Source organism: Bos indicus, chromosome 10 (assembly GCF_029378745.1).
Source record: "Bos indicus isolate NIAB-ARS_2022 breed Sahiwal x Tharparkar chromosome 10, NIAB-ARS_B.indTharparkar_mat_pri_1.0, whole genome shotgun sequence".
NCBI lineage: Eukaryota > Metazoa > Chordata > Mammalia > Artiodactyla > Bovidae > Bos > Bos indicus.
The window spans coordinates 62628044-62654726 of record NC_091769.1 but is presented as its reverse complement, the minus strand read 5'-3'; the positions used below and the strand labels follow the sequence as shown (position 1 = coordinate 62654726).

Here is a 26683-nt window from a genome sequence, read left to right as displayed (position 1 = left end):
TGTGTGGATCTACATATTCCTTTTGGGTGGTCAGAGACTCCTGCCAGCTCACAGATTATGCTCAGTGGTATCTTCTGCCTCTGAAACTGTATTCCTGGTGCATCCATGGAGAGAGATGTGCTCTACATCCACCTACTCCTCCACCATCCTGTCTCTAGTCTCTGGCTGTGTTTTTACTTTCTCTTTCAATTTAATTCTGCTTTGCATTATTAAGAAATCCTTCAAGTTTCTGGTATGCTGATATCACCCTTTGTTTTTCAGGGATTTGATGAAGTTATTCTCGCATACAAAGTCTCTTGGTTATTTTGATAGACTTCAGTAAGAAAGGGAGGTAAATGTACAGACATACCTTGTTTTATTGCATTTTGCTTTATCACACTTTACTTGATCCTGTATTTTTTTAAATGTTTATGATTGTTCTTATGTTTTGTGGATTGAATGGGTTCAGCTGAGTGGTTCTAGACTGAGGTCTATTACGAGCTGAATTTTGTCCCTTAAAAACATGTTGAAATCCTAACCCCCAATGCCTAGAATGTGACCTTATTTAGAAACAGGGTCTTTATGGATAGAATTAATTAAGATGAGATCTTCCTGGGGTAGAGTGGAGTGTTAGTTCAACATGATTGGTGTCCTTATAAAACCCCCAAGGAGAATGCCAAGTTATGACAGAGGCAGGAACTCAGCTGCAATTCCAAGAATGTCAAGGATTGATCAGTGCTCATGAATCCCCCACCAGAAGTTCAGAAAAGGGAAACAAGGTCTCTTCCCAGAGTCTCAGAGGGAGCATGGCCCTACTGATACCTTCACTTCAAACTTTCTGCCTCCAGAACTATAAGAGAATAAACTTCTGGTGTTTTAAGCTCCTCAGTTTATGTATGTTACTACTTTGTTACAGCAGCCCTCAGAAACTAGTGCAGTATCTCTCACCTCGTTGCAGTCAGATCTTGACTGGGGCCAGAACAATTGGAAGGTTCTATTGTATCCAACATAGATAGCATATTCAAAATCAGAGACATTACTTTGCCAACAAAGGTCCGTCTAGTCAAGGCTATGGTTTTTCCTGTGGTCATGTATGGATGTAAGAGTTGGACTGTGAAGAAGGCTGAGCACCGAAGAATTGATGCTTTTGAACTGTGGTGTTGGAGAAGACTCTTGAGAGTCCCTTGGACTGCAAGGAGATCCAATCAGTCCATTCTAAAGGAGATCAGCCCTGGGATTTCTTTGGAAGGAATGATGCTAAAGCTGAAACTCCAGTACTTTGGCCACCTCATGCAAAGAGTTGACTCATTGGAAAAGACTCTGATGCTGGGAGGGATTGGGGGCAGGAGGAGAAGGGGACGACCGAGGATGAGATGGCTGGATGGCATCACTGACTCGATGGACGTGAGTCTGGGTGAACTCCGGGAGTTGGTGATGGACAGGGAGGCCTGGCGTGCTGCGGTTCATGGGGTCGCAAAGAGTCGGACACGACTGAGCGACTGAACTGAACTGAAGTGATTGGGCTTAAAGTCCACGAGGGCTTCTCACTCCAATGGCAGGTGCTCACCTGGGTTGATAGGAACTGCTGGGGGCTAGACAGGCAGCCCTGTCACTCTCTCTTTACACCTCCCTACATAGTTGGATTTCCTAAGAGCACAGCTATCTCAGGCTAGTTGGACTTTTTGTGTGGTGACTAGCTTCCCTTAGAGCAGGTTCCAGGATACCCTGGTAGAAAGCGCAAAATTTCTTTTGACCTAATCTCAGAAGTTATACAATGTCCCTTTGTTGCATCCTTTGGCCCAAAAAAGTGAATCACATGGCCAGTTCAGAGAGAGGGAACAAAATAAGGACCTGAAGACCAATGAACCATTGTAGGGTCATTTTTGTGGGCTGGCTGACACAACACACAAGTTGGAAGCAATTCTTTAAGGAAATTTGATTTCTAAGGAGTAGAAAGGTTGATGAAAATTTTCATTTACTTTTTGACTTGAGGTATCGATGGGAAAGAGGCACTAAAAGTTGAAAATTCAGAAGAGAATTCTGAGAGGATAGAATCAGGATTTAGTTAGAGGGTTCAGTTTTAGACTGTTGGAGAAACATCTTTTTCATTGTATCAGGATAGGAGCAGGTGAAAATGTATAGATGAAGAAAGGGATGAGGAGGTGGGTACAGAGGTTTCACCATTTGGGGAGAGTTCCTATGTATTGGCTTCTAGTGTCCCTGAGTCTGGAGAAGCAAGATTATCTGCTGACACTGATAAGAAATGTGGTAGGGAGAGAACTTGGAAATAGTGACATTTTGGAAGAGCCACAATAGAGCATGGAAAAGAGAGCTAACTATAGTCAACATATGCCAAAAGACCCCAGTACCTTTTCAGATAAAACTCTGCATGAATGGGAGTGAAATCCAGTGGGGGAGCAGTTGTTTCCTGGGGTTCATCCATTCTTGGTGACATTTTCTGAGTTTTCCAGCCCTAACAGAAGCCTCTAACATGAACTAGATGTTATTTCTAAAATCAAGGTAATGGGAGCTAGAAAGATATGGTCATTGTTTCATAAGTACCTTTCATTAAGAATCAATATCTTTTTATTTGGTAGGATATAAGAGAAGGGTTAGTGGGGATGAAAAATGTTGTGAAATAGAGTTCAAGCACCTCATCCAAGCATACTTAGAAAATGTCTTACCCTTTGTTGTGAATGAGTTCTCCCCATCCTTCTTCACTGCATTCAGCTGTACTTGGAGTGGAAAAATCAGGACCTAAGATATGAAATTTTCTGGCTCAGACAGCACAGATTAACTATGTCTCATCACAGAATTGTCATATTTGAGGCAATTTTATGTGATTGACTTTCTGGGTGTGGGGAAGAGGCAGATTCGTTTTTCTCAGTGTTAATTTCATTTGTTAAGTGTGGCCATTTTTGTCAATGACCGTGGAGTGAGTTTCTGTGATTAGTCATTTAACTGTACGGTAATTGCAAGCTAAATAGAATGTTTACAACACATTCTGCTTAGGAGACAGAGTCTATGTCAAATTATATCCTATGAAAATTACATAAATAAAAATTTCCATCTAGAAGAGCCCTTCATGAAAATTATGGAAAGACGGTGGAATTTTTTATTTGCATTGTATAGTAGCTCCATCACTGACAAGCAAATTGTAACCATCATCCATAATATTTTACATCCAACAATTATTTATCATAACTGCATATATATTGCTTGGTTCATTCCAAAAAGTAACAGTATTGGCAATCACATTGATTATTTCCTTTATCCAATTAGTGACAAAGTACCATAATGAACATAACCTTCCAGAATGGATTCACTGATCGAATAAACAAAGCTAGATCTTGGCACAGGACAGACCATAAAAAGATTGGCTTGCCCTTTTTGCCTCTGCCCGGGAGCCACAACAGTACCACTTGTCTCTGCTAAGTGTCCTTGATTCCAACTTGGTCTGGAATTTTAGAAGCATTTATTACTCTCTGTCCCATGATTAGGCAAGAAAAGGTCTCTACCTTCAATCCAAACAGGGAATTACATGAAGAATTCTCAAAATAAACATTTTCATTTAAGCTCTTGGGCTTGGACAATTGCCTGGAGAGACTTTTATTTTTTTAATAACCAGAAGAAAAGCTTCACACATCAGGATATTCTCCCTTCTTTCAAGAAATTGAAAGGGCAGATTTCAGGGTGAAGTGGCATCATAGTCACCTGTGCCTGTGGGAATTTAAATTCATCTGTGCACAGACAACGTAATTCACCGTCTCCTGCTCAGCACAAGGGACAAGTGCCATTGCGCCTTACAAACTGGAAGGATAATATTTGCTTCTCTGTAGAGCTGAAATCACTGTTACAGGACTTGTTTTCCCCTATGTTCCCAGGTACAAATACATTCCTTGCTTTGAGCATCGAAACTTCACATCTTTTGCCCTGATCCCAGGTTTTTTTCTCATTTGCCTCCTTCTTCTTCTTTTGCTCTTTATTATTTTTAAATGTTTAATTTTTTTTTGGCCACACTTGGATGCCTGTGGGATCTTAGCTCCCCAACGAGGGATCAAACCTGTGCCCCCTGCACTGGAAACATGGAGCTGTAACCATTTGACCACCAGAGAATTCCCTTCTTCTGCTATTTAAAGGCCAATACTTATTCTGAAAATATTTTCTCACTTCTGAGTTTAGCAGATTTAATATTACTAATATGCTTCTATGTATGTTTCTCAAGAACACCCACAGGTATATTATAATCATTGCATCCTTGAGAGAGTTTACAGAAAACATTCTTGCATTCATGCTTTGTCCTTATTGGGTACCCATCAGACACTGACACTGTGGTAGGCCCTAGTCCTCAGGATATAAACTTCCAGGCACACAGTGGACATTTAATGTTTACTGAATAAGTAGCAGTACCTGCTTCCAGGAAACTCCCCATCAAATCTGGGAGGCAGATTTGTACGCAAAAAATTAAAATACAGTGTGCTAAGTATTCTAGAATAAGTAGGAATAGCTACAATGAGAACACAAAGAAGTAAGTAACCAAGCATGGGGGGTGGAGAAAGGCCCTGAAGAACTGGTGCATAGAGATCGTGAAAAATAAGCATGTGTTTATCAGTTTAAAAAGATTGTGTCTGAGCACATGTGTGTGAGTGTATGAGTGTGTATGAGTGCATGAATGTGTGTGTGTAGAGGAACATCAACACAGACATTCCAAAAAGGGAAATAGCATGTGTAAAACCGTGGAGGGGAAAGTGGTGTGGTAGGTTCTGGAAACAATATTTACTGCAGCTGGGGTCTAGGTGTCCAGATGAGGGGGTGAGGGATAATGAAGAAGAAAGAGAAGTGCCAGAAGTGGGAAGACCCTGTGACCTTCCTTGCAGAGTTCGGGTTTTGCCAGTGGGGAATCCAATGATAGTCTAGTAAGAAGGAGACAACAAATTACATTCTAAGGAAGATAGCCTCCTAGTTAGGTGGGATGAACCAAGTTGAAGAGCATCTGTGGACGTGTCAGAGGCCATTAGAAGACAGCCATCACAGCCATCCAGGTGGAGTTGCTGGAGTGTCTGAACCAGGCCAATGGCTGAAGAACTCAGTGTTAGTTGCTAAGTCATATCCAACTCTTTTGTGACCCCCATGGACTTCAAGAAGCCAGTCTTCTCTGTCCAAGGGATTTCCCAGCAAGAATACTGGAGTGGGTTGCCATTTCCTCCTCCAGGGGATCTTGCCAACTCAGGGATTGAACCCAGGTCTCTTATGTCTCCTGCATTGGCAGACAGGCTCTTTACTGCTGAGCCATCAGAGAAGCCTGGAATTGACATACACACAATATGCTATTTAAAAATAAATAAACTAATAATGACCTACTGTATAGCACAGGAAACTCTAGTCAGTAATCTGTAGTGACCTATATGGGAAAAGAATCTATTGATTAAAAAAAAAAGAGTGCATATATGCTTATGTATAACTGATTCACTTTGCTGTACAGCAGAACCTAACACAGCATTTTTAATCAATTATACTCCAATTAAAAATTTAAAGAAAGATGAACATTGGGGTACACGTGTCTCTTTCCCTTCTGGTTTCCTCCAAGACATGGAAGCAACCTAGATGTCCATCAGCAGATGAATGGATAAGAAAGCTATGGTACATATACACAATGGAGTATTACTCAGCCATTAAAAAGAAAACATTTGCATCAGTTCTAATGAGGTGGATGAAACTGGAGCCTATTATACAGAGTGAAGTAAGCCAGAAAGAAAAACACCAATACAGTATACTAACACATATATATGGAATTTAGAAAGATGGTAACAATAACCCTGTGTACGAGACAGCAAAAGAGACACTGATGTATAGAACAGTCTTACGGACTCTATGGGAGAGGGAGAGGGAGAGGGTGGAAAGATTTGGGAGAATGGCATTGAAACATGTAAAATATCATGTATGAAACGAGATGCCAGTCCAGGTTCGATGCACAATACTGGATGCTTGGGGCTAGTGCGCTGGGACGACCCAGAGGGATGGTATGGGGAGGGAGGAGGGAGGAGGGTTCAGGATGGGGAACACATGTATACCTGTGGCGGATTCATTTTGATATTTGGCAAAACTAATACAATTATGTAAAGTTTAAAAATAAAATAAAATTTAAAAAAAATTTAAAGAAAGAAAACAATGAAAAGAATTTGCATTTCTAACAGTGTCCCAGTGACGCTGACACTGCTCCCCTGGAGCTGCACTTTGAGAACCACTGCTCAAGACTATGTAGGTGATTATGTATATGAGAGAAAAATTAACATTACCTTGTTTATGTCACTGTTATTTTGGTATCCTTACACAGACTGGTTCCAAATAGGAAAAGGAGTACATCAAGGCTGTGTATTGTCACCCTGCTTATTTAACTTCTATGCAGAGTACATCATGAGAAACGCTGGGCTGGAAAAAGCACAAGCTGAAATCAAGATTGCCAGGAGAAATCTCAATAACCTCAGATATGCAGATGACACCACCCTTATGGCAGAAAGTGAAGAGGAACTCAAAAGCCTCTTGATGAAAGTGAAAGTGGAGAGTGAAAAAGTTGGCTTAAAGCTCAACATTCAGAAAATGAAGATCATGGCATCTGGTCCCATCACTTCACGGGAAATAGATGGGGAAACAGTGGAAACAGTGTCAGACTTTACTTTTTTGGGCTCCAAAATCACTGCAGATGGTGACTGCAGCCATGAAATTAAAAGACGCTTACTCCTTGGAAGGAAAGTTATGACCAACCTAGATAGCATATTCAAAAGCAGAGACATTACTTTGCCAACAAAGGTTTGTCTAGTCATGGCTATGGTTTTTCCTGTGGTCATGTATGGATGTGAGAGTTGGACTGTAAAGAAAGCTGAGCGCCAAAGAATTGATGCTTTTGAACTATGGTGTTGGAGAAGACTCTTGAGAGTCCCTTGGACTGCAAGGAGATCCAACCCGTCCATTCTGAAGGAGATCAGCCCTGGGATTTCTTTGGAAGGAATGATGCTAAAGCTGAAACTCCAGTACTTTGGCCACCTCATGCAAAGAGTTGACTCATTGGAAAAGACTCTGATGCTGGGAGGGATTGGGGGCAGGAGGAGAAGGGGATGACAGAGGATGAGATGGCTGGATGGCATCACTGAGTCGATGGACATGAGTCTGAGTGAACTCCTGGAGTTGGTCATGGACAGGGAGGCCTGGCGTGCTGCGATTCATGGGGTCGCAAAGAGTCGGACACGACTGAGCAACTGAACTGAACTACATACAGCTGAACCTTCTGAAGTAATCAGGAAGAAAGAGGGCCTAAGATACATGAGTTCCTCTGATGGGCATGGGAGGATACCATCTCCCTCATGAACACCAAGTCTTTGTCCCCACAGGGCTTTATTCTCAACTCACCTGGTAGCCTGCTGCCTGAAGTCTTAGGCTCACTTCCAGTTCACTTAACTAATACTTCTTGACTGTAGGTCAAACCTTCCTCCAAAGTTACCACTGGGCAGTAGGAGAAGGGTGGTCCTATTAGGTATATTCGCAGGTCAGGATGTGGAGTTGATTTCAGGAAAATGATAGACTACTCTGAGAGTGTGATATTCAGTATACTAGTTTTGTAGAATGTGAATAGGTGCTATATGCAAAAAAAAATATTTCCTGGGGTAAATGATATCATTTTTTTAAATGCGAGAGGAAATAAAGGTAACATTTTCTTTATTTCAAAAGAACTCTGAACATACATTATTCACTAAGAATCTCTGAAAGGGGTTATACTGTAAAGTACCAGCACCACCACACCTTTTTGCTCTAAAACCAGGAAATCTTTTATTTAGAAGCATCTCAGGGGATGAATGTTGTGTAAGATAAACCCAGGAAAATGCTGACTCTAAGTTCTTTGTCAAAGAACTTTACAGCAGTGGCTCCCAAAGTATAGCTCATTGATTGGCACTGGGTCCGTGATAATTATTATGAATCTATAGCAATATGGAGAACGTAAGGAAAATGTAGTGCTTTACTAAGTTGATTTTTTTAGGTTAAAGGTTATCTTTGCTTTAAAATTATGTATTTCTTATGCTTTGAGGTTAAAATTTTCCTTTTCAGTAAAATGATGGTGGTGGGAGAGATAATCATTTCTCAAATGTTTTTCTGTTTTAAATTAAAACTTGGCATCTTTATATCTATCCTTTTGTTTTGGCTTAATTGTATCATACTGTTAGATTCTTAGATATCGTCTATTCCAAAACCAGTGTTTATAGATAAAGAAAGTTCTGAGGCTGTTACAAAGAAAATGATAATAATATGCTTATTATAATTTATGCAGACCCTATGGTTGTTGGAAATGGCCATCACACTCCAGACCTCATGACACGTATTTGGACACTTTGGTGCCTTTCATAACATCAATTATAGTAGGAGGTTGAAAGGTTTGTGCTGTCACAAGCAAAGCATGAACTATTTAATGAATTGTTAGAAAATTAGAACCAGCAGCATGCCATGTGTCCATTTCAGTATTTTGGTTCTGGGCAAATCCAAGACAGTACATGACTGATTATGATTAATTGTATTTACTAACATAGTTCTTTTTGTGGATATTCCCATCTGAACTGAGAAAGGGTAAACATTAAGCAGATACATGGAAATTATTCAAGATCACAGCTAAAATTTTCCATTAATCTTTTGGATCACCCCCATTTATAAAATAATCCCAGTTAGTTATTCTCTCTGCATGGAAGCTTCTTCGCTTGGAAAAATGAAATGATTGGACTGTTTTTTTGTTTTTTCTGAAGTCCATCCAGCTATAAATTTCAAGGATTCTGTGACTTACTTGCGGATAAACGATAAATAAGGCCCACTTTAATTAGAGTTGTCTTACTTAAACTTTCTCATTTTTCAGTGATTTATACGTTACCAAAACAATATAATGCTAAAGGCAGGTCAGTTATCTATTTGGAAATCGTAAAGGAAAAGGAAAAACATTTGCAAGTAAAGAACATACTCTACTTATGTTCTGTAACTGTTTTTCAAACTTAAATATTGAATGTATTCTGAGATGGGATATCAATATAACAGACCTACCCATCTGAGACCTGGCACTTGGTACAGACTGATGCCACTTTTCCTGTCTTCCTAAGTCTGTGTTTCTCAAAATGACCATTCGATCAAAGTCACCCAGAAAATTATTGAAAATAAACATTCCCAGGCACTAACCCTTTAGAGATTCAGATTTAGTAGAGCTGAGCTAGAGCTCAGGAATCTGCATTTTTAATAAGTTCCCCTTAGGGACTCCCATGCACACTTAAATTTGAAAACCACTTCCCCTACAGTATAAATTATTGTGCTGGGGGCCTGGTACTTCCAGCTGCCCAAACAATAAATAATAGAACAGGGTCAGAGTGAAAGAGGATTCTTATTACTAGGTTCTGGTAGTTCTGCCTTTATCACGGCCAGTGACAAGGAGCTACTTGCTTCTGTCTTTCACCCCCTGCCTTTTCTGTCACTGTTGCTTAGTCCCTAAGTCGTGTCCAACTCTTCTGACCCCATGGACTGTAGCCTGCCAGGCTCCTCTATCCATGGGACTTCCCAGGCAAGAATACTGGAGAAGGTTGCCATGCCCTCCTCCAGGGGATCTTCCCAACCCAGGGATAAAATCTGCATCTCCTGCATTGCAGGCAGATTTTTTTACTGCTGAGCTACCAGGGAAGCCCTGCTTTTTCTGAAAGATCAGCAAACTTTCCACTTAAGGAAGCCTCTTCCTGAACGTAGTTTTGAAGTCAATATGGAACTAGGGGTGGACAGAAGTAGTAGAAATTGTGGATTTATTGGGGAAGTACCTTAATTTTTTTTTCCTCAAAAATATATGTAGTTTAGAGAAACTAAGCTGATAGTTAAACTATCCAGATAAACTTACATGTCATCTTATAAATACATTTCCAACTAAGATAAAGCAGAAGTATACACTTAACAATTCAATACAACTGAAATGTGAGATTTTAAATATATGGGAATTTCAGTATGCTTTCAGGCTTTATGTGTGTGTGTTTAGTTGCTCAGTCTTGTCTGACTCTTCACAACCCCACGGATTATAGCCCTCCAGGTTCCTCTGTCCATGGGATTTCCCAGGCAAGAATACTGGAGTTGAGTTGCCATTTCCTTCTCCAGGGGATCTTCCTGACTCAGGGATCAAACCAGCATCTCCTGCGTCTCCTGAGTTGCAGGCACATTCTTTAATCGCTGAGCTCCTGAGCATTTATTTTCTTCCATTTTTGAAGTTCACTGTATTCTTGAATGTTGATTTTCTTTTTCTTGTTTAAATCCAGTCCACTATTGTGTACAAAGTGCTGTTTCTGCCCTAAGGCTAAGAATGTTCTAGGTGAACTAATCAATCAATTTTTGCCCATTAAGAAAGGACACCAAAATAAAAAGAATGCTAACCTTTTGATTGATTTGGTACCAGTCTGCTAAACACTTTTTTTTAATGATACAACACCATGAGGAGAAACGGTTTCATACCTTAAGGAAAGGAAAACTCCCAGGTCCCAGGGAGTTGTGTGACATTTGGGGAAACTTTTTTCAAATCCTGGAGTATTGATTAACTTTAACATAACTTGGTGATAGTGGTGTTACTTTTAATTGAGTCTTTCTAGCCTAAAAGTTCTAAGATACACACATTTAAAATGTAAAATGTTTACATTCTGCAGAGCAAACTGAAAACAAGATGTGGTGTTCAGCTTAACTGAACATCTAACTCAGCAACAGCTTTTGAATAGTGCTGTTCAAAAATACCTTCCTTTACTTTTCAGACTCTTAGGCTTATAGAATTGACGGAAAAATAATTGATTTACTGTGTAGCCTGTGATGCTTCCAACTTGTTATTTTCAGGTTTAGGGTATTATGTGTATGAACCTGTTGGTACTGCATTTTCTTCTAGGCTAACTGTTAAATTAGAGCAGTTCATGAAGAAAAATGACATACAATTTTGAATTTCATGAAACAGGATGTCTCAGCACAAAGGAAATTTTTTCTCATCTCTGGAACAAGATAAAATAAGATATAGCAGACCAGAAGTCCTCAAATGGCTAAAAGCTTAAAAAAAAAGAAAAGTTTTAAACTACCCTGTGTAGCCTGCCATAGTTTTTCCCTCAAGTGTGTTGGTGGGTGCTTTTCCTCATCTTAACTTATTCCAGACTTTATAGTGGAATTAAATAGAAAAAATGGATTTAGGTTAGACTCCAGCTTAGCTTAAACCTTTCTATTACTTCCAGCAAGAGAAAAATGACATATAGATATACTAAATTAATAGGCATACCACAGATATGTTCAATGTAGTATCATGGTGGCAAGGTTAGAAGTAATAGGGAATTAATCCGTTTCTCTTTTCTTTTTTCAGGTTTTTGGCTGTACAAACCAACCTTCTCCAAGGTAAACAGCATTATATTTTTCTCTAATTTGTTGGAAGAACCAAGCATAATTTTATTGGCTTTGAATATATTTTTACTCGGCGGTGTCTCATAGTCATGAGTGTGACATTCAAATAGTGCCCGGAATTAGGCTTTTATTGGTGGTGTTAGTGATGAAAGCATCCTACGAAAATGGCTCGATGGCTGGACTAAGGAGTAGACCACAGAGAGAGAGAGGTCAAGAGAGAGGAGATACTTTTTCTTGTTTGGTTAGCCCTTTTATGAGGCAGCAGATTCTTTGTCTTGGTCTCTGATGTTCAAGGATGGAACGTTTCTTTGTGAGCAGCTGTGGTAGAGCCTGCTTCAATCCTGGATCCTACTGGGAAGAACTGAAAAGCAGAGCTCCCCTGAGCATGGCCCCAGCTCTTCATTTGGTGAGGCCTTCCGGTCCAGGTCCAGCAGAACAGCATTGACCAAGTTGTTCAACTTTCCAGGAGTATCTGTCAAAACTAGCAGTTGAGGATGCATTAATCTTGTTAAAGAACACAATAGGAACCCTTTTTTTATTTCATTAGAAAATCAGGATGCATTTGATGTGCACCATCTGGTTTGTGAATATAGGAATAAGTTTTTCAAAAGGGCACATTTCCAAGTTCTGTGTTTCATATGCTTGGGAAGAAAAAAACCCGTAAGCAGCTCTATTTCAAATGAGAGCAGTGCTAACACTAATAAGATTGGGGTGGATTTCCACTACGTGTCATTTCTCCTAAATGACATGTGTTTGTAGTACGTTTGGCAGACTTGTCCTGTTTCAAGGATGGGCTTTCAATTGAAAAATTTTAAGTTCTCCATGTGTTAATTGGAAAATAGAAAGAGACATCATTGTAGCAAAGCAGCTGGCTTCCTAGGTATTAATTATGGTTATTTCATAAGGACTATTTTAAATTTATCTCCTGTTATTTATTATATTATTTTCAGAAATGGTAAGTTTTAAACCATAGAGAAAAATCAAGTTAAACTTTACTGCATATTGTATGCTTTAAAAAAGTTTTTTTTTTTTTTTTTTTAGATTCGATCACTGTTAATAACCAGTAAGCAGTAACTAAACAAGAAAAAACAGATTTTCCATTGGTACTCTCTACTAAGATTTTTTTTATTTAAATAAAAACAGAGCTCCAAAATATAGCCATCTCACTATATACTATAGGTCTATGTAGGGATATTTTTGGGTCAGAAAACCTGCTTTACAGGAATAATTCCTTCAGCTTCACATGTAATTTTTAAAATCCTATACAGTAACAAACATGATTTGTGAGGCGATATGATGCACTCCTTAACCTCTCAGTAATTGGAGGCATCTTCTGTGTGTATTCCACAAGTCCAGCTCACACTGATGAAGGAAACATAATTACATTACAGGCAATCTCATCTAAGGTAATTACAATTGTCGCCATCAATCCAATTAAAGAGGATAACCAGCTCTACTGAGTCAGAGCTGCAAAGCTTTCCAACTAAGGCCAGGTTTTGGGATGTGGGTGTGATTGAGGATTTTGAAAACTTTTATTCGCAAAACACAGTTGCTTATGAAAATAGACAGCAATGTTGAGAGAGGGGGTTAGTGGGGATAGATTGAATATTGGTAGAGGTTTTTTTTTTTTTTTTTTTTCCATTTAACGTTTAATTTCTCATTGCTAAATACACAAATCAGGTAGATTTCTCATTGCTAAATACACAAATCAGTGTAGAGCCTCAACATCAGAGCTTTAGCCTCGTAAGATCTTTATGAAAAGGTTAACAAAGCATTATCATAATGGTCCATGGTACCCATCTGGCATCTCATTCTAAATTGGCCCTCCATCCCATTATTCCTTCAGAGATCTTCTGTTTTCTTCCATTTAAAGATACAACGCACCATTTCCTGTCTTTGCCTGGTGTGGAAGGAAGTTGGCTTGAATAATGCCTCCTTGGAAGCTTTTGCACTGGTTTATGTAGGCTCAGTGTAGTGGTGATATGGTGTACTAGTAAGAATTACAGAGGCATAATGGCAGGCGACGATGGTGCATGTCTTAAAGACTTCACCTGTCTATGTGGTCTAGGCCAGAATACAGGCTTACCTGGTTTCATAGTACTTTGCAGATACTACTTTTGTTGTTGTTGTTGTTGTTGTTACAAATTGAAGGTTTATGGCAACCCTACATCTGAAAAGTCTTATCACTGCAATTTTTCCAAACAGCATTTGCTCACTTCATATCTCTGTGTCACATTTTGGTAATTCTCACAGTATTTTAAACTTTTTCATTATTATTGTATTTGTTATGGTGATCTGTGATCAGCGATTTTGAATGTTATTATTGAAATTGTTTTGTGGCTCTAAGAACTCCACCCATTAAGTAGCAAACTTAATCAATAAATCTTGTGTGTATGCTGACTGCCCCACTGACCAGCTGATCCCAGTCTTCCTGTCTCTCCTTGGGGCTCCTTCTTTTAGGAATATATGCTAAAATCGGGCCAATTAATAACCTTACAATGACCTCTTAGTGTTCAAGTGAAAGGAAAAGTTTCACTTTAAAACAAAAGCTAGAAATGATTAAGCGTCAGGAAGTAACAGTTAGAACTGGACATGGAACAACAGACTGGTTCCAAATAGAAAAAGGAGTACATCAATGCTGTATATTGTCACCCTGCTTATTTAACTTACATGCAGAGTACATCATGAGAAACGCTGGACTGGAAGAAACACAAGCTGGAATCAAGATTGCCGGGAGAAATATCAATAACCTCAGATATGCAGATGACACCACCCTTATGGCAGAAAGTGAAGAGGAACTCAAAAGCCTCTTGATGAAAGTGAAAGTGGAGAGTGAAAAAGTTGGCTTAAAGCTCAACATTCAGAAAACGAAGATCATGGCATCAGGTCCCATCACTTCATGGGAAATAGATGGGGAAACAGTGTCAGACTTTATTTTTCGGGGCTCCAAAATCACTGCAGATGGTGACTGCAGCCATGAAATTAAAAGACGCTTACTCCTTGGAAGGAAAGTTATGACCAACCTAGATAGCATATTGAAAAGCAGAGACATTACTTTGCCAACAAAGGTCCGTCTAGTCAAGGCTATGGTTTTTCCTGTGGTCATGTATGGATGTGAGAGTTGGACTGTGAAGAAGGCTGAGCACCGAAGAATTGATGCTTTTGAACTGTGGTGTTGGAGAAGACTCTTGAGAGTCCCTTGGACTGCAAGGAGATCCAACCCGTCCATTCTGAAGGAGATCAGCCCTGGGATTTCTTTGGAAGGAATGATGCTAAAGCTGAAACTCCAGTACTTTGGCCACCTCGTGCAAAGAGTTGACTCATTGGAAAAGACTCTGATGCTGGGAGGGATTGGGGGCAAGAGGAGAAGGGGACGCCAGAGGATGAGATGGCTGGATGGCATCACTGACTCGATGGAAGTGAGTCTGAGTGAACTCTGGGAGTTGGTGATGGACAGGGAAGCCTGGCGTGCTGCGATTCATGGGGTCACAAAGAGTCAGACACGACTGAGTGACTGAACTGAACTGAATAAGCAAAACATGTCAAAAACAGAGTCAGGCCCTAAGTGAGACCACTTATGCCAAACAGTTAGCCCAGTTATTAACACAAAGGAAAAGTTCTTGAAGGAAATTGAAAGTGCTACTCCAGTGAATGAAAAGAAAGTGAAATGGCCTCATTGCTGATATGGAGAAAGTTTTAATGGTTTAGGTAGGACATCAAACTAGCCACAACATTCCCTTAAGCTGAAGCCTAATCTAGAGCAAGGCCCTAACTCTCTTAAACTCTATGATGACTGAGAGAGATAAAGAAGCTCCAGAAGAAAAGTTTGAAGCTAGGATCATGAGGTTTAAGAAAAGACACCATCTCCATGACGTTCAAGTGCAAGGGTTGATGCACAAGCTATAGCAAGTTATCCAGAAAATCTAGCTAAGATCATTAATGAAGGTGGTTACACTAAGCAACTAAATTTCAGTGTAGATGGAGCATCCTTATATCAAAAGAAAATGCCCTCTGGGACTTTCATAGCTAGAGAGGAAAAGTCAGTGTTTGGCTTCAAAGCTTCAAAATCACTAGCTGTGTTAGCCCCTAACTCTCTTGTTAAGGGCTAATGCAATTAGTGAATTTAAGTTAAATTCACTTAAATCAAGTGAATTCAGTGCTCATTTACCATCCCGAAAACCCTCCGGCCCTTAAGAATTATGCTAAATTTGCTCTGCCTATGCTCTGTAAATGGAACAAAGTCTAGGTAAAACTACATTTGTTTACAACATGCTTTCCTATTTTAGGCTCACTGTTGAGACTACTGACCAACAGAAAAGATTTCTTTCAAAATATCACTCCTCATTGACAATGTACCCAGTCACCCAAGAGCTCTAATGGAGATGTATAATGAGATTTATGCTGTTCTCATGCCTGCCTACACAACATACATTCTATAGCCTATGAATCAGAGTAATTTTGACTTTCAAGTCTTATTCTTTAAAAAATACATTTTGTAAGGCTATGACTGCCAGAGATAGTGATTCCTCTGATAAATCTGGTCAAAGTAAATTGAAAACTTTCTGGAAAGGATTCACTATTCTAGATGACATTAAGGACAAGTGTGATTCATGACAAGAGGTCAAAATATCCACCTTAACAGGAGTTTGGAAGAAATTGACTCCAGTCTGCATGGACGACTTTAAGGAATTCAAGACTTCAATGAAGGAAGTATCTACAGATGTGGTGGAAACATCAAGAGAACTAGCATTCAAAGTGGAGCCTGAAGCTGTAAGTGAATTACAATCTCATGATAAAACTCTAACAGATGAAGATTTGCTTCTTATGGATGAAAAAATAAAGTGGTTTCTTGAGATAGAATCAATCTCTAGTGAAGATTCTTTGAAGACTGTTGAAATGCCAACAAAGGACTTAAGAGGATTACATTAACTTAGTTGATAAAACACTGACAGGGTTTGAGAGGATTGACTCCAATTTTGGAAGAAGTTCTACAGTGGGTAAAATGCTATCAGAAAGCATTGCTTGCTGCAGAGAAATTGTTAATAAAAGGAAGATTCAACTGATGCTACAGACTTCATTGTTTTAATTTTAAAAATTGCTGCAGCCACCCCAGCCTTCAGCAACCACCACCCTGATCAGTCAGCAGCCATTAACTTTGAGGTCAGACTTTCAACTAGTAAAAAGATTGACTTGCTGAAGGCTCAGATGATAGAAAATTTTACCAATAAAGTACCTTTAGTGAAGGTATGTACATTTTTTAGGCATAATACTATTGCACACTTGAGACACTACAGTATAGTATCAGTTCAGTTCAGTCGCTCAGTCGTGTCTGACTCTTTGCGACCCCGTGGATGCAGCACGCCAGGCTTCCCTGTCCATCACCAACTCCCAGAGTTCACTCAAACTCATGTCCATTGAGTCAGTGATGCCATCCAACAATCTCGGTATAAACACGCCTTTTATATCACTGGGAAAGCAAAATCCATGTGACTAACCTTATTGCGATATGCACTTGATTGCAGTGGTCTGGATGTAAACTGGCAATATCTCCCTGGTATGACTGAGCCTTGGATATAGGACTTAGAGAACAGGAAATGAGAATGATGTGACTAACTGTGTCTAAGATTTAGAAAGGGCCAAAGAACGATTGTATATGCCTAGATTGGGTAATGTTCTACTAGCTGGAGATACTGGTGACTATTTTCTTGGTGACTATTTATGTATGAAGAGATGAAGGAGGTAATCTTCTAAGTCAAGGGGTGGAGGGGAAATTTTGCTGTCTCATATCAACAGCTCCCTTAATCACCACTCAGCATTCTTTCACTTTTCCACGCCCTGGCTTTTCTCTTCTGCATCTGGAACTTGGCCTTAATTACGTCCTTCTCATATATTTTTCAAATTCTCTCACTGCTCCCCAAACTCCTTGTCACACTCAGAAACCTATTCTCTCTGTCCATGTAAATGCTTCCAATCCTGCTTTAGAACTTAACCTCTTTCAGGGAACCAGTTCACCCAGAAGTGGAAGAGGAGGCAGAGAACGGCCTTGGTAGAAGGGGAGCTCCGTTTCATATTCCACTCCTAATTAGCCCTGTGATACTGAGCAAGTCAACAAAACTACCTGAGGCAGTTTCCTCATCTGTAAAATGAAGTTGTTAACTTGTCTCCTACTAACTTCATTGTAAAGAGTACTTCAAACAAATGTGGAAAAGTTATTCATAATGTATAAATTTGCATACATATATGAAGGATTGTGTATGCATATATTTACTATTATTGAACGCACTGTATTCCCGTAATTTTCTTCTGTGGGGTCCCCCAGCTCTTGCAATTTAAGTGGTACTTCTTAACAATAATTGCTTTTATCCCTTAGTATGTTGTTTTTGCGTTTTCTGTTTCCTGTTGAGTATTTCAGAAACCTGAGGCTGGCAGCACCTTGTTGCTTGTTTCTTTTCTTTCATTTAATTTGTTCTCTGACTCCCTGCCATGGGATGCTTTGTTGAGGGACTATGTAGTGTTTTTCCTCTCCTAAGTTTTCCTCCCACTGCTGCAAGCGTATAGCCCAGGTTGGGCTAGAAGAAAACATGCTGCAGTATCAAAATAATCATATAAAGGGCCAGGGTAGAAACTGAAGGCCAGAGACCCTCCCTGATGCTTTGGTAATGAGTAAGAACTTGGGCAGATGCTGGGAGATGGAGAGGAGGAAGCCTCAAGACTGAGTTAGATTTCTTATCTGTGTGATAAATAGATATCAGGGACCAAATTAACTTGATTTTTTAAAAATTGAAATCAGATTTTTTACACATCTGAGTTTATGCACTAAAACTTCACATAAAGAACTGCTCAACATATAATTGTTATTAAATAATGTAACTTGTATAAATAGTCTAGAATAATTCTAGAACCTATTCTGGGTTCTAGATGGTATAAATTAAGCATTGAGGGGGAAAAAAGAGCCTAGAAAGCCTTGATATACTTAATTTCTTAGAAGTACAGGTAGATATCCTTTCCACTGCTTGTTTAAAGATAACTAAATAGGATGCTAATAATTTCAGTGAAAACAATAGAAGAAAATAGTCTAGGAGAGCCACTGAAACTTGAAACTAGGTGATGGTGAGTTAGCTAGTGTAAGTATTTGTGATTTCTGCTAATAAATGGTATACATTAAACAGATCGTATATTGTATTTGAAAATTGGAGTGTAATTTTTTGACTTCTTTCTGTTTTTTAAACTCTAGGATCCACCTTTGGTGGGTTTTATGACCGTGTCTTAAAATGGAATAGATACAAGGAATCATGTGCTGTAATAGTCATCTAGTGCTGTGTAACAAATCACCCTGAAATTAGCAACTTACAACCACAAGCGTTTCTTATCTCATACAGTTTCTGAGGGGCTGGAGTCTAGAAGTGGCTTAGCTCAAGATCTCATGAGGCTGCAATCAAGGTGTTAGTCCCACATTCGCTTCCACAACGGCTCATTGACATGGTTGGCAGGAGGCCTCAGCCCCTCATCATTCAGACTCTCCGCAGATTACTTGAGTGTCCTCAAGACTTTGCAGCTGACTTTCCCCAGAATAAGAGATCTGAGAGAGAGAAAGAAAGCAAGCAAGAAGCCTGAGAGTTACTTTTTCTCATACCATCCAACTGTATATCCAAAACCTCAATGCAATTCTGACACCAACTCCTGGAGTTAGTGGAAATTTCATAGTTTTAGGGCTCAGTCCCACAAGACTGTCTCCACTTCAGACATCAAGCTACCCATATTTCTGCCCATTCAACTATAAATGCAGGAGTTTGCTGGAATGACTCATAGAACTCAGGAAGGTGTTTTACTTACAATTACTATTTTATTATAAAGGATCCAACTCAGGAATAACCAAATAGAAAAGGCGCATTAGGAAAATATCTTCTGGGAGAGGATGGTAGGGTATGGAAAATCCATGCCCTTTCCAGACACACCTCCCTTGAAACATGTTGATATACACATGAACCCCATTGTTGATGGGTTTTTGTGGAGACTTCATTTAGTAGGCATGATTAATTAACTTAATCATTAGTAATTAACCTGCTCTCCATCCCCTTTCTCCTGGAGGTTGTGCATGGGGCTGAAAGTTCTAAACTTCTAATGAAGGCTTGTTCTTTCTGATATCCAGGCCCCACTCCTGAAGCTCTCTAGGATCTGCCAAGAGTCATATCAATCTCCCTTATCATTCAGGAAATTCTAAGGGTTTTAGAAGCTTTCTGCCAGGAACCAAGGACAAAAACCAAATACCTTTTATGACCTAGCTTCAGAAGTAACATAACTTCATTTCTACTCTTTCCTATTGGCCCCACATACCATCTCTGATACAAGGTGCAGGGAACTACATAAGGGCATGGGTACAAAGAAATAGGGCCTCAGAGGCCATGTAGGAGACGAACCCCACATCTGCTGCAATTTTTCTTTCTTCAGCTACAGATGGGTCAGGAAAATCTAGTGTCCCCTTGGTTGTGGTTTGAATACAATCAAGAATGTTATTTTTTAGTTAGATGATGGTATGCTGCTGCTGCTGCTGCTAAGTCACTTCAGTCGTGTCCGACTCTGTGCGACCCCATAGACGGCAGCCCACCAGGCTCCCCCGTCCCTGGGATTCTCCAGGCAAGAACACTGGAGTGGGTTGCCATTTCCTTCTCCAATGCATGAAAGTGAAAAGTGAAAGTGAAGTCGCTCAGTCGTGTCCGACCCTCAGCGACCCCATGGACTGTAGCCCACCAGGCTCCTCTGTCCATGGGATTTTCCAGGCAGGAGCACTGGAGTGGGGTGCCATTGCCTTCTACGAGATGATGGTATAGTATCCCTTTATTTTGCTAACCTGTTGGTGGCTCTTGACATGTAAGCTGTTGAAATAAGTCTGTTCCTGATCCTCAGTGGGATTGTCAAGGCCTAACCATCAGCCATGTGTCCAACTCAAACATTTGGCAATGGAAAATGACTAGGCACAAACTATGAGATCTGGGCTCTGGTCTTATTCTTGCTCTTGAGTTATGCCATGACCTCAGGTTTCCCATCTCTAAAATCTAAGAGTCAGGGGAGATGACCAACAGTAAAATGTATGCCCTTCCAAGAAAGTTCAAAGAAAATGCTTAAATCAAGTGATAAGGATTGTATCAGATGATAACAGGGTTCTTAGAATATGTTTAGTTGATTTGGGGGGAATAATAGCTTATATTTCTTTTTCTAAAAGTATAGTAAATCATATATGATCCCTCTGGTCAGTCATCTTTTACTCTAACAGACCCTCCAAATGGTATCTCTGGCATGACATTTTGGAATTGACTGGTGTTGATGGATCACAGATCATCAAACTAACAAACAGCCTTGTACATATCCTACTCTCTCCATTTAAAGCTGTAGAAACTGAGGCCCAGAAAAGTTAAGACACTGCCCTAAGGATGCAGAGCAAGGTATTGGCCGCAACAGATGGCAGCAGAGAACCCCTGAATCTTTGCCCCTCTCTACATACTAAGTATACCAAGCAGTTGGTATATTTTTCCTCTATTACCGTAAGTAAATATCTCTTTATCTTATTCAAAACAAACGAACATGCATGTCAAGAAGTAGAGCATTATTGGTTTCAAGAGGAAAGTGCCAATGTGTTTTAAAAAAAAATTCATTGAACAGTGCAGACTTAATTATGATGTAGCTCCTGATTTTGTAAATCTTGCAAATGAAAAATCTTGTTCTTATGAGAAGCAGTTTCTTTGGAGAATCACGCAATATGGCCTTATAGTCTGTTTATCTTGACATGTTTGGTATTGATGAAGCACTGGCAAGGGTTCGCTGGCATTTCTTTGAGGAGAGAGAAGCTGGTGCTGGATGAACAGTGAACACAGACAGGCAGAAAGCCTGGGGGAGAGATGAGGCTTGTGCTAGCCTTCTGCCAAGCATTTCTCTGGCCACTTTGTTTTCCTGTCTCTTCTCTTTGTCCCTTTCTTATCCCTTTTCAGGACTCTTTGTACTGTCTCTGATATAACTGAGATCATAATTTGGCCTCAGAAAGTGCAGTAGTATACTTGCAGTTCTCAAGATTATTATTTAAGAGCTTCCAGCTTACATGTAAACAAAGATTCTGTTCCTTTTGCAGTCAACACAATATTATTATGGAACGGCTCATTTGCATGCCAAATGGGAGTAGACTTGTATTCTTAGCCATTTCCTTAAAGGTGCATTATGGCAATTTACTTATTTAGGTGATTTAGAAAGATGTCAAAGTCTTTAATCCATAGATTATTGATTTATAAACTTCTCTTCCTTGTGCTTTATCATTAACAATTACCTTTCCTAGATTAACCTAAATAACCTGATAATTACCAAGAACTAGACTAATTATATATTAATATATATATTATGGTTGATTTTACTTGTAGAGGAATTTTATCTGTAGATTTTAGCAATAGAATATGAACTTCCTCCTTGTCTCTTCTGAAAAGAGAAAACAGTTCTACAATACATGGTTTGCTAGATTTCCATTAAAATTGAAAAGTTACCGTCTATTGTCTAGAAGGAAGAAGGCCACTTTTCTGTTTTTTTCCTCCATTATTCTCTTTATAATTTATTTTCCCATAGTGAAATAGCAATGTGTCAAGATCCTATAAATAACCTCCTGTGTTTGGATATGTACATATATATTATTATTACCTATAAAAGTGTATTATTTACAAAGTAGATATGTATAACTCTTATATAAGATTTTTTTCTGGATCCACATTCAGCAAAATGTGTCTTGCAAGGATCAATATTTCACTTACCTGACATATATATATATATATATATATATATTTTAACCATACTTTCAGCACTGCATGTGTATCTGGTACAACTAAGTGAACATTTGTATGTTGAATATTTTCCCTTTGAAATCCATGGTGAGCTCAAATATTTCCTAAAGAAAAAACTATAAATTGATGAAAACAGTGATACACACATTTACTCCTAGAATTATTACAAAGCATTCTGCTTTTTTCAGTATGCGCTCATATAGTTTATTGTGGTTCACACTTTCAAAAGTAAATTAGGTGAGCGGTTAAGGATTTGATGCGTTCTTCTATAGTAAGGAAAAGCACATAGACACTAAACACAGTAGTCTAAAACTGTATTGTGAATTTTCACCAGTGACGGACTTGACATACCCACACTAGCTGCTTGCTGGTTTGGATTGTGTAACACAGAGAAGCATGCAGTACCCATAAGATTAATGACTGTTGCTAATACATCTATGGTATCTGTACAGTCCATCATGTAGAGCTTAATAAATAAAACTTTAAATAAATGAAATAAAAGGCATGGGGAAGGGAAAGGTAGTATATACAACTAAGTTTTAAAGGGAAAGTGTTAGTCATTCAGGTCCTGTCCAGCTCTTTGCAACCCCATGGACTGTAGCCCACCAGGCTCCTCTGTCCATGGAATTCTCCAGGCAAGAATACTGGAATGGATTGCCATTTCCTCCTGCAGGGGATCTTCCCAACCCAGGGTTCGAACCCGTGTCTCCTGCATTGTAGGAGGATTCTTCACCACCTGAGCCACCAGGGAAGCCCATATATACCATACTCCAAAAGGAAAAACATGTTGAGATACATTTTAGGGCATAATTCACTAGTTTATTGCTACCATCATATCCCTATGTATACAGAGCTTGATATAAAGTATGAATGTGCATTCACCAGTTTAAAAACAAAACACAGAAGCTTTTTTCAGAGGCCATTTTATCAATCTCTTCCTATTTAAGTTCACGTTAGCATAGCTGCCCCTCCATTGAGGAAAGATTCTCTTAAATATTTGAAGGTACATATGCAGGTCTTAATTGACCCCAAAGGAGGTCTTTGAAGTTCACTGCTTCTAAAACTTATTTAAAATTGAAGTTTTTCTGCCCTAAAATAGCATATGTCTGTGATACATAAATCATAAGACTTAACTAAATCTTAACACCTATAACCCCATTAACCTGTCCCCTGTTGTAACCTGCTCTGCCCCCTCCCTGTTCATGCAGGAACCCTGGTATGTTATAAACTCCAGCCTCCTAATTTCCCCTGGGATTCCCAGGTGGTGCCTTATGTGTGCTTAGGAGCAGCTTTCACACCACTTGTATTTACTTGAAGCTCCACCAGGGATGATACCACCTCCCACTACCGCTGCTCACCCCACTGCCTTTTACAGTACCCACTAGACATTGTACATATGCTGGTTCTGCCTAACAGCCTTGTCTTTCTTCTGCCTTATCTGTGGTGGTTTAGTCACTAAATCGTGTCCAACTCTTGCGACCCCATGGACGGTAGCCCACCAGGCTCCTCTGTCCATGGGATTCTCCAGGCAAGAATACTGGAGTGGGTTGCCATTTCCTCCCCCAGGGGATCTTCCCATCCCTGGGATTGAACCTGCATCTCCTACATCACAGGTGGATTCTTTACTGTTGAGCCATCAAACCTGGTCATATATCCTGGTGGCTGCTTTGAAAATATCCAGATTGTCCCATAGCCTACAGTTGAGTAAGAAGACTGGATTTCTTCTATAGTTAAGAAAGGTCCCAAGGAAGTGGGGCTTGAACCCCAGTGAGCTGGCTTATATTCTTTCCATTTTAGTTTCCAGTCCTCACTTTTCCCAGGACCCAGCCATGTTTCCAGGATTCTGGGTCAGAGACCGATTGGAATGAGAGGCATCATGCTGTGGGTAGCCTTCTGCTCCTCACCAATACCCAGGACTTTTACATGAGTACGAGCATCGCAACTGAGTCTCTCCTTCATTGCGATGGGTTCTTCCCAGGAAAATATTTAGTGTCACTGCCGACCTACCCCTACTGGACTTCTACTGGGCCGCCATAGAAGTTCAGCGGCCATTCCAACAGTGGGTTCACCTTTAGCCACATTCCCCCACCTGCAAGAAAAACACTGGGTTCCATAGGAACTAATTTTTCTTGTGTCTTCACTACCAGTGCGATAAAGATTTATAGACATGTCTGAACTTTCACAGTGGGGAGTAAAAGGCTGAGGCTCAAACTATATCCCTTCCACAATGTACATTTATAGTTTTTCACTCTTTTGAAGAATTTTCATAATATGCTTCCTTCCTAGATTTATTATCTTATCCATAGTATAGTAATTTATCCTTGGTACAATTTTTCTTTCAAACTCTTAATAGCAATACTCTGTGCTGAAATATTAAAAAGGAAAATTTTTTAGCACTTACTTATTTTTCTACTGCTAAAGAATATAGTTAATAAACTATAGAAATGCCTGCTATGATTATTTCCAATGTAAGATGCAGAATTAAAGAAAGCAGGATGGGGAAAGGAAATAGATACTCAAATAGCTCACTTCAAAGTGGATTTAGTTATTTAAGGCATGACTTTATGTTATAGAGTAGCTAAAAAGATTTTTAAACAGCTAGATGTATTCAGAACATATGTCTTTATACAGCCAATGGCACACAGATGACAGAGGTCCTGTCGTCATTCCTTATGTATGCGGTACCTGAGTGAAAGAATATGAAAGCCCACTATAATGAGAACAATAGCTAAGGTACCTGCGTCAAAGTCGCACATAATTGATTACCTATCAACACCAACCTTACCCCACCACACACACACACACACACACACAGGAGTCCAAAAATCTGCTTCAGAATTTGAAATCCCACAGTTCTTTGCATTCTTCTGGGTTTCAGCTGCAAGCGTGCATTTTTTAGATCCTAAATATGTAACAGTAAAAGAATGATTCAACTATGGCAATAATATATTTCATGACAGAATTATATGTGTTAAATTGTTTTGAATAAGTTTTTAATGATGTGGGAAAATATTTAAACTACAACACGGAGTGAAGAACCAGATTGCATAACTTTATATACAATATAATGAACGTGTGTGTGTGTGTATGTGCGTGCATGGTTATGCATGAAATACCGACCTGCTTATCATTGAAAAGTGAAAGAGAAAGTCACTCAGTTGCATCTGACTCTGCGACCCCATGGAAGGTACAGTCCATGGAATTCTCTAGGCCAGAATAACGAGTGGGTAGCCTTTCCCTTCTCCAGGGGATCTTTTCAACCCAAGGATCAAACCCAGGCCTCCTGCATTACAGGCAGATTCTTTACCAACTGAGCTATCAGGGAAGCCCACTACTTATCATTAAGGCTGATATAATTACAGGACATTTTTAAAGTATATTTTTCCTGCATAGTCTGGATTTTCTGTAATGAGCATATATTAGATAAAGGAAAACTGGGACACAATATAGAAACTAAATTTTATAATAGAACAGTGTTTACAGATAGTTGAGACACATAGGTTGTTGCAAAAGTCATAGTCCTAGAATGCTAGGAAAAGCATTAAAAAGTTTCTGAGGAAGAAAATTTCATCCAATAAGACCCAATAAGGTGGAAGTTGAGAAATCAACAGTCAAAAAGTTTTGTTTTCAGAAAGGCTGCATTGTGGATTAAGCTGAGGTAAAGCAGCCACCTTTCAGGGCAGCCAGGGCAGGAAGGGGCATACGCCCAAGAGCTGCTCACTAGTAGCATGAGGAAAGGGAGCTCGAATAAAGACAGGATGCAAACAGGGTACGCGGGAACAAAGAGGAAACAAGGGGGAACAGGAAGGAGGCTGGGAGCTTCTGCACTTGGCATTGTCCCAGGTTTAGGTGATCTCGTCTGCAGATTTGGAGTTAGCTGGCTGAGAGTTAAATCTGATTGTTAATGCTGGAGTGGAATGTTCTTGAGAGAATGGTATACCGAATACAAATTTTTATAACAAAACACTTCCCTGTATGCTGTCCCTGTAGCCATACCATTGTCCCTTTGCATGTTTGGATTGGTTACAGACTCCTTTAAAGAACTGAAAGTGAATTGAATTATGACAACCAAACCTCAGGGCTCACAGTGACTAAGGCAGAACTTTCTTCTGAGAAAATAAGCATTTTTTTGGAAAATAAAACACGTTAAACAATGCAATCATCTGTCCCTTGCCTGCCTAAACAGAAGACATTTAATATGTTTCTTTCTGTGGGGCAAAGTTAACACAGTAAAGTTTTGCATTGTAGAGTAATGCCCTTAAATATTGGTGTGGTGCTAAGTGCTCTTATGCAGAAAAATTCCAGAAAGGCTATGTGGACACCTTGTATTCCTTTTCGTAGCTATTACTACTTTGATTTTCTGGCTCTCTGGTGCCCTTTCTCACTGTTCCCAGCAACCCTCAAGCCCTCCTCATTTACCTTCTGCATTTTTCCATGTTTGGAAACTGCTGGCTAGTATCCTGTCAGAG

General features: G+C 39.6%; 1 protein-coding gene across 1 annotated transcript in view; it reads left to right on the top strand.

The window, feature by feature from the left end:
* The window catches only part of SEMA6D (semaphorin 6D), a 397430-nt gene that overhangs the window by 206027 nt on the left and 164720 nt on the right, over nt 1–26683 (top strand). The window contains exon 3 of the mRNA XM_070797603.1: nt 11363–11394. The gene's annotated coding sequence lies outside the window, so the exon portion shown is untranslated. The remainder of the gene's footprint in view (nt 1–11362; nt 11395–26683) is intronic.